The following is a 9,426-nucleotide window of genomic DNA, read 5'->3' as shown; positions in this document are numbered from 1 at the left end:
TGAAGCTATCCCAAGGCAACAACAGCACGATGGAAAACGTTGTTAGAGGAGAAAGCAAAGCAGGACACTTAAACAGTTTAGTGTAAATCATACTGTACATTGATGTCAATGGGAGCCCGGAAGTTCAAGCTAAGCACAGCAGATCTAGAGTAGTGATGCTATAGGATTCTGATCTTTGAGAGGAACAAGACTTTAGAGAGATTACAATGCACCTTTGTCTAAGTGCTACCTGGCTACTCCTTCTGGTGCACCACCTATTCACTCCATCCATTCATTCATAAACTGTGTAAGTTTCCTCTGCCACATAGACAAAAAAAGACAATCCCCATAGTCCCCCCTTCCGCCAATCAGATATGAGAGTGGAAACAACAGGAGACTGTGAGACTTGAGAAATGACCTCACGGTTCTAAATGCTTTGATATTTTATATCTCAACGGAAACGCCTTAGCTAAAACATCCCAGACCAGGCCACTAGCTGTCCCTGGACTTGGGGTCAAACTGCAGCCAAATCCTTCAGTCCATATGATCAGACAGTGACGGGCTGGGAGCCAATGGGGAAATATAATACACATTCACAAAAACACACACACACACATGCAGATTATTCACACCCAAAACACAAGCAAATACAAACGTGTGCACACACACACATGCACACGCACACCCTCATTTCCCTGAATAGATTAGTGGAGAGAAAGAGCGAGGGCGAAGGATAAAGGGAGCTCACCTTTCCTCATAATGACTGTGCTCACCTGTTCATCCCCTCACCTGGGGCAGAGGGATCAGAATACTGCCTGAGCCTCCCCTCGTCTCCCCCCTATTTCCCCGGCCTCCCCCCTACCTCCCAGGGACGGCCAGATAATGTGAGTCATTCAACCGCAGCTCTCCCCATAGAAATGCATTCATGCTGCCTCTGTGTGTCCCTCTCCTCTCCACTGCAGCCCAGCCCGCCCCATGGCCCTGAAACTGATCCAGATAGACTTTCTTCCGTAGAAATTTCTCACACTCACACCTGCCACTCACACACCTCCCCAACATGGAGGAGAGACAATGACAGTGTTTTTTTTTTTTTAACACACAAACACAAACACACAGATAATGACCTTAGTGAGACAAACACTTCCACAGGTGAATGGACAGATAGCGATCAATGTGAGTTAAATAAACGCAGATGCCTGAAGCTAGGATACACAGACCTGTGCACTCCAATACCAGGCCAGGCTGGTGAGCATGACCAGACTTATTCCCAGTCCGCCTCTAAATCTCCACCAGGGCTTTGCACAATATTAAAAATAGTATTACTAGGCAATATGAATATAATTACAACCACATTCTCAGCTCTCATTGGCCATTATTATAATACTTTCATTATGAATAACCATTCAACCTCACGGAGAGGTCAGAAATGAAGCATTCCAGACCATAATAAGAAATAGAATGCTCTCATTGAGACAGTAAACAAAGAAACAAACAACTGTTCCGATCTCTGGAAGGAAGACAATTGGGAGCAGTGGTCCCACGTGTGCCAAGTCCTTTAAAAGGGATTCTAGTCGCTGTGGCTCTGGCCCCGAAATGACTCGGAAACAAACAGACAGTAATTACAGTAAAAAGCCAGGGAACTACTTCTAATGGGCGCTGATGGAGGGATGGAAGGAGTAAAAGGATGGAAATGGAGGGATGAACTCTGCTCATTGAGAACATTAGTGTCCCTCTCTTCCACCAGCTAAAAGCTTTCATCCCCCTCCAGATGCATGCCCGCCCTCCCTCACCCCCCTAGCGAACATCTCAGGGCTTAGTAACAGGCAAATAAAACAACATATTTGTGAGCAGCAGCAATACACAAACTCTGTGAGCTAGAACCAACTGACTTGGACAGTCTTTGGTCAGAGGGCTTTTCTATCCCCCATCAAGTCCTCCACTCAACCTCAAGGCATCAAAATTCCTCTTCACTTTTATTTGTTGTTTCTGTTTTGTTTGGGTCAGGAGAGGGGGATGGAGGATTGAAGAGGAGAGAGATAGAATTGGATTATCGATGAGTCTAATGTGCGATTAATAGGCCTGCTCTTTAATGAAGAGTCATAGCCACCAGCCTGGACTCCATGTCTGATACAGACACAGAAAAGTCAATACACGAAGTCAGACAGAGAGGAGCGATATCAGAGACCTTAATGATGCAACAACACAACAGGGAAGAGTTTAGGAGGAGAGAGAGGAAGTGAGAGGACGGAGAGAAAGAGTATTATCTCAGCATCCAATGCCCATGTTTAGACAAGTAGAAAACTGCTACTAGTTTGTGCAAATAGTAGCAAAGCCGCTTGACTGAACGCTAAGGGCTAGTGTCAACACTGTCACAGGTCCCTGTGAGTGTGTACCTACTTGAACTGTATCATGTTACCATGGTAACCACATTGTAGCTACACTTCTGTACTCACCGGCCAGGCGTATTTGAAGGGAATGACAATGTGTCCTGTAGTGCCATCACCTGCTCCTCCTCTGTCGTGCCCTTGATGACGGAGGGATTGGGTGTTGCCCCCCAGGACGGTGGTGCTGCCCACACCGAAGGTGCAGGCTCCAGTGGGGATGACCCGGGCCTGGTATTCCTTGAGGCAGGCCCTGAAGAAGGTGTCACACTGGTCCGTGAGAGAGCAGTGCTGCTTCCCCTGTGTCCTCGAGGTCACAGCACTCCCCACTCTGCAGCACACCATGGGGGTTCTGGAAGTGACGGATCTGCAGCTCAAACATTCCCACTGCACACACAGCCTGGAGAGAGAGGGAGACAGGAGAGTTAGGATGAGGTAGAACTCATACACGCACGCACACATACACACACATACACACACATACACACACACAGGGAATAATACACACCACCCAAAGAGAGGGTGAATCTATGGGAATAAAAAAGGTCTGGTTCCCGATGTCATATTTGTTGAAAAAACGTTAATGAATGTGATGAATACTCCTGCTCAATGGGTGGAGAATCGTATTTCATCCCAGTGCTTTCCAGCAATGGGAATCTATGGATAGCATGCCATCCCTCACTCTCTCGCTGTATCATTTGCTTCATTAGGGTTACCAGACTACCGTCATCCTATTCTAAGAGGTAGAAAGAGTGGGCGATTGAGAAAGGAAACGTTGATTCACACCACTTCATCCCCACAGCGGAAGAAAATTAAAATCCCTCATCCAAATGGAGAGATACGCCACCCACTCCAGCAATTCCTCTCTCTCTCTCTCTCTCTCTCTCTATCTGTCTTCATCTTTCCCTCCCCGCTTATTTACCCTTCTCCCTCGCCGTCTTTGTCTTCCTCTTTTACCTCTCCCCTCCTCTGTGTCACGCACTTCCTACACCTCTCCATCTAGCTCCTTTCTTTCTTTCCTCATCTGTATCAGTAACCCTCCCTTCTTTTCTCTCCCTCTCTCCCCAGGGGGACTTAGACACTGGGAATCTGGCCACAGTTTCTCACTCCTCCTCCTCCCTTCTTTCTCTATCTGGGAACAGGCTGTAACTCTTGCCTTCTCTCCTCCTCTCTGTACCAGAATCTCTCCTTCTCCCTCTCCCTCTCTCTGTCTCTCTCTGTTTCTCTGTCTCTCCCTCCTCCCAGAGCGTATAAAGCATTTTCTCCTCAGCTGGATGCAGAAGGGCACAGACACACTGGTAGAGCTAACAAGCCCCCCAGAGAGACAGGTGTGTTGGTGTGTTGCATAGCAAGGAAATAATTGTTATGATTTCCAACGACTATAAAAGCACAAACCATACACACACGTCACACACACACACACACACACATCACATACACACACGTCACATACACACAAGTCACACACACACAAGTCACACACACACACACACACACACACACACACGTCACAATCAATGAAATGATGCGACAAAGAATAGTGGTGTAATAGTCCTGGTACACACAACCTGACTAAAGACAACTTAGAAAGAGCAAAGCCAGTTAGAAGAATAGCTGTTAAGTCAGCCCATTTTTATTTCGTGGCATTCTGTCCCTCACCTGCCCCTGCCCCTGGGCTAGAGGGCTCTCCTACATCAAACGACCTGTGGAGATACAGGCCCAATCATCACTCCGCATCCTCCTTTCTTCCTCTCCTCTTTCCCCCCCTCTCTCAGCCATTCCGGGCATACCTGCGTTTCAGCGCTCCATCTGACCGCTCTGAGCGCTCAGCCTCGACCATCACCATGGAGAGCTGCGGTCATGAAGTACCCATTTAACCCCAAAACAGGGCGAGACCAGGACCACAACCTGACCACTGGATTAACACGGTTGGATATGTACACTGACTAACACTATTGTTAAACACTTGCCTTTTAACACTGTTAAATATGGCACTATCCTGTAATAACAGTGTAATATCAGGACAACATTATACACTGTATCAAACCACATTAATAAATCATCCTGAATGCTCTTATCTGCAGTGCACTGAATCTGACACATCCCCAGACCTGAGTAATGCTGTTGTTAAATGTTACACTACTGTTACATGTTATAGTATCTTCAATGCTTAAATTGATGCAGTAAATCAACTCCACTGCTCTCCTCCTACATTATAAATGTCCCACAGCACAGTAGCAAGGCCTGCATCGTACTGCAGTAGGGGAAGGCAGTGTTATTTTCGTGAAAAGCTTCAGAGCTGGGTGCAGTGGATCCATGTGGATCTTTCTGTACATTCAAACGCCCCAGTGCTACATGGCTGTGGCCGCTGGCCCAACACACACACCCCAGTCCATTAGTCCACACACACACCCACACACACACACACACACACACACACACACACACTAGGCAGTGTCAGAGAAAGGCCGAAAAAATTGTCAAAGACTCCAGTCACCCAAGTCATAGACTGTACTCTCTGCTACTGCACAGCAAGCGGTACTGGAGCGCCAAGTCTAGGTCCAAAAGGCTCCTTAACAGCTTCTACCATAAGAATGCTGAACAATTAATAAAATGGCCACCCGGACTATTTACATTGACCCCCCTTTGTTTTTACACTGCTGCTACTCGCTGTTTATTATTATCAATGCATAGTCACTTTACCCCTACCTACATGTACAAATTACCTCGACTAACCTGTACCCCCGCACATTGACTCGATACGGGTACCCCATGTATATAGCCTCGTTATTGTTATTTTATTGTGTTACTATTTATTTTATTTTGTACTTTAGTTTATTTAGTAAATATTTTCTTAACTCTATTTCTTGAACTGCATTGTTGGTTAAGGGCTTGTAAGTAAGCATTTCACGGTTAGGTCTACACCTGTTGTATTGGGGTGCATGTGACAAATAAAATGTGATTTCATTTATAAGGTAGCCTATACTATGCTGGACTATTCCTGGTCATCTGCAGAGCTTTTACATACTGTAGAGCAGCCAAACTCAATTGGCGGACCACGGTCCGGGTCCGGACCCAGAGAAGGGTCAATCCGGATCGGACAACATCACATTTTGTTATATAAAAGTCAATATATTATTTTTAGACTGTTTTTAAAAAATCAACCGGGCTCTTTAACTCAGCAACCTCTCTTTCTCGCTCTCTCTCGAAGCAACGCCCACCTCTACCAGTGCCCTGTCTAATCCAATCGTGTGGTTATATGCAAATAAAAGAGGCCGCGTGTTACCCAATCACATTAATCCAAATATCCTTAGGGGAACCTTGGGACAAGCAGGCAGAAAGAAAGAAACAGAAAGATTTGACCGCGGTTCAACTGTAAATATCACAGATAGAAGGAGTTTAGTTACCAGTATCTGTGTTAATATGGCTTGTTTAAAAAAAAAAAGACTCTGAAAACCGTATATACAAAGACGAGTGGACGGAACAGTATTTATTCAGTCTCCTCACAACTAGCACAAAACCAATGTGCCTGATATTCAGTGAGTCCGTAGCTATCGTGAAAAGTGCCAATGTTAAGCGCCATTATGACACCAGGCATAGTAAATTCGATCAGACATATCCTCTGAACACAGGGGTGAGAACAAACAAGATTAACCAACTCAAATCCCAATATGAGAGGTCCACGAAAGTCCTTGGCAATTCCCTGACAGCCCAACAACGTGCAATGAGTGTTCACTGAGGATAGCTTGGGTTTTGGGAAAACACAACAAAAAACAATTCAGACGCTGAGATGGGAAAATAATGCATGTGTGAAGTTGCTGACACCTTGCTTGAAGCTAAACAAAAAGATGAGCTCAGGGAAGGAAATGTGGCTTAGAAGGAGCAGGCTGGTGATTGTGACCTTGTCACTTTCTGGGGAAAGATGGTGCCTGTAGCTGATGTCTCTGTTCTCAAGAAACTGCCACTAGACATCCTGACCACGTTTGGCTCCACATACAGCTGTGAATCAGCCTTCTCCACAATGAACTTTATTAAAAACAAATACGGCACCAGGCTCACCAATGAACACCTGCACCAGTGTCTCAGAGTTGCTCTCACACCATTTGTGGCAAAGTTCAAAGCATTGGCAGGAGACAGAAAGTGTAATTTCTCTCATTAATGCAGGGCAAGGCCCAGAGTGATTTATACATGAATATTGCATGGCCCACAGTGACATTCTGTGCATTCAGATTATTATTTGTGTTCAACTCTCCTTTGTTCTCCAGAAAACATGCACTTTATTTTTTTATTTTTTATTTTTTTTTTAATTGAAGGCCCATGTACAGTGGTTCACAGTGCACTTTTTGCATAGACAGTTATGCAACCACTTTTGTTCTTCAGCAATGTTGATGCAATGTTACACGTGTTTACATACGAAAGAAGTTGAAATTAATTCAAATTCTTAGTCTCATTTAATGTATTTAATGAACATTTTATATAACAACATGTTTCCTAAGTCGTAGACGACTATGTTTGTTACTACGCTGTACCACAGCGCCGATAAAGGACAATATCCATCCGGACCTTTGCCAACTAGGAAATGTGTGTCACTAGACCTTCTCAAATAGTAGTTGAGTACCCCTGCTGTAGAAAGAGGATGGACTGCATTCATGGGAAGGTGTGAGGCAGGGAGCCACTGACTGTGAAATACATGAATAGACGCGCGCGCGCAAACACACACACAGGGACAGACTGACGAACAATTCCCTTGAATTCCCTCTCACCTTGTAAGTAAACATAATCTGAGGTTGACCTGTGGGTGTAGTAGTAAACACATAGAAGACAGCCTTACTCCATCCACAGACACCATAACATTTAGCTTGTTATTTCCCATAAAGTATTTATTTTTACTCCATTATAGCCTACAGGAGACTGTATTGTATTTCCCTCTGCAGTTCTGGTTCAAACAATACACTTCATGGATGGGCCGTCTAGCCCTTTTCAACGGGAAAGAATAAAAAAATACAGTGTAATAGGCTTAGAATCCCAATAACAAACATTGGTGTAACTAAAGACCATGCTTGGTAAAGACGTGAAGGTTTTCTCCTGTAGCCTACAGAAGAAAGGACACGCCCATGGAGCAACAAGTGGGTGACACGCGACAATTAAGACGCACGACAACAGGTGGGCACAGCGCCATTAGGAGCAAGGGGTGACATATTGACAAGATAAACAGGGAAGTAGAATGTGTGCACCATTATTTACTCTGTGGGAAGAAAACACCGACTGTAAAAGTCAGGGCAGGGTTAACAACGGCCGAAAATAGCGTTTAATCGGTGCGGTTTACCTGCGGTTGCAGAGAGAGGGCGACGAGAAAAATCACCGTCCACTGCTGTCCCCGGCGCCGATCTTTCAACATCTCTGTCCTGGGGCTGATCCTCGCGCCTCCTCTGCAGCAATCAACCGGCTTTCGTCCGTGCGCTCTTTCTCTCTCCATCTCAACGTCACAGGATCGAGGACTTAAAAACGACGCGGTGTCCCCTCTTCTCTATAACCCTTTCTCAGCTGTCTTTGAGCGCCAGTTCATCGTGTCGTACTAGGCTTGAGCGAATGCATTATTGCCTTACTTGCATTGTTCCCCTTGCGGAGTTCCTCCTGCCTGCCCGCCCCTCCTCGACCCCTCTCCCCGGCTTCTCCCTCTCGTGGTGCAGTTTCCAGAGTGGGTCTTTCCACAGAATAAAAAAAAAAAAACACTCACTCCACCAGGTCGATCTTCCCTCCACCTGCCGTTAAGGCTTTGAATGTCAGACCTGCTGGCTCCCTGACTTGAGCTCTCATCCCAAGTACACTCTCCCTCTGCGCAACGCACTCGCCCTTCAAACTATACACATACACCCTTTCCTTCTTTGCGCAAAGGACTCAAATTGATACCCAAATGAAGTAGGATCTCCCTCTCTACAAGTCCAGACTCTACTCTCTCTTGTTTATCCACTGCATGCTGCGTCCCTCACTCTTTCCGTAGGCTTTCCAACCCCGTGTGGTTACTTTCGCTCAGGGCTAACCGATCCGAATCACCCAGGTCCTGGGCAAGGAACCGTGCGTATCGGCTGTGGGAAAGAACTCAGCGAAAAGGGATGCCAGCCAGTGACAATAGGCTGTGTGTGTTGGGGTGGTGGGGGGGGGAGAAAGTGAGTGAATGTGCGCGAGGGGGGTGTGTCCTCAGGCAGGGGATATCAGTCTTCTCGTTTCTTGTGCACGCGGTCTGTGCGCTCGCACCCGTGGACGGTTCCCATGGGTTCTCATCGTTGCTGGAATGCCTGTCCTCTCCTTTCCGTCTCTCACCACCTCACAGAGCCATTAAACCAAGGACTATGTAGGTATTGATTAAACTGATACTGTTTTAATTACCTTTGTAGAAAAGTGTAACTGCATGAGCAGACTTTTGATAGCCTATAAAAAATTGGCATATTGAACCTCTTTTCAAATCACTTATCTCGCCTATTTGACCATGAAATTAGATATTGTGTAATTCAACTCGACTCTGTAATAGAATAATGTGCCCAGTGGCGACCTGTCATTCAGGACAGGTGGGTCTCTTTTTTGTTTTCTTGAGTAAGGCAGCTCCAAAATGCAGGTGTTTCAGCCTAGCTCAGTGCTTTCTGTGGTGGTGGGGCAGCCAGTGGAAAATACAGAGCGTAGGGGTTGGTAATGTTCTCTAGTTCAGTGTTCTGTCACTCATTGGGACACTACCACACCGCAAAATCTACAGGGAGAGCTAGAAAGTTCAAGCCCCTTGGGTGCTGACATAGATTTACATTAGAAGTGCCCATCCAAGGTCAAGGTCATTGGCCACAGATAAAATGACGTCAAATCACATTATATCTACCGTAGCTTTGATTGGACTGATCATGTCAACATCATACTTTCAAAATCTTAACTAGCAAGCTAGACAAGCAGTCATCATCATGAATCACGTCGACAATCTACTGGCAAATCCTTTTCAACCCTTGTCATGTGAAGAGAAATTATAGATAAAACGTATTGGTGCGCATCGGCCATTGAACATATGAGTGGTTTGGAAGGAATC

General features: G+C 45.8%; 1 pseudogene; it reads right to left on the bottom strand.

The window, feature by feature from the left end:
* Nucleotides 1-8,465, bottom strand: part of LOC121560571 — a 62,221-nt pseudogene extending 53,756 nt beyond the window's left edge.
* Between the last annotated feature and the right edge of the window lie 961 nt (nt 8,466-9,426).

This window comes from Coregonus clupeaformis, chromosome 5 (genome assembly GCF_020615455.1).
Source record: "Coregonus clupeaformis isolate EN_2021a chromosome 5, ASM2061545v1, whole genome shotgun sequence".
NCBI lineage: Eukaryota > Metazoa > Chordata > Actinopteri > Salmoniformes > Salmonidae > Coregonus > Coregonus clupeaformis.
Note: the sequence above shows the minus strand (reverse complement) of the source record. Positions and strands in the feature narration are given on the sequence as shown.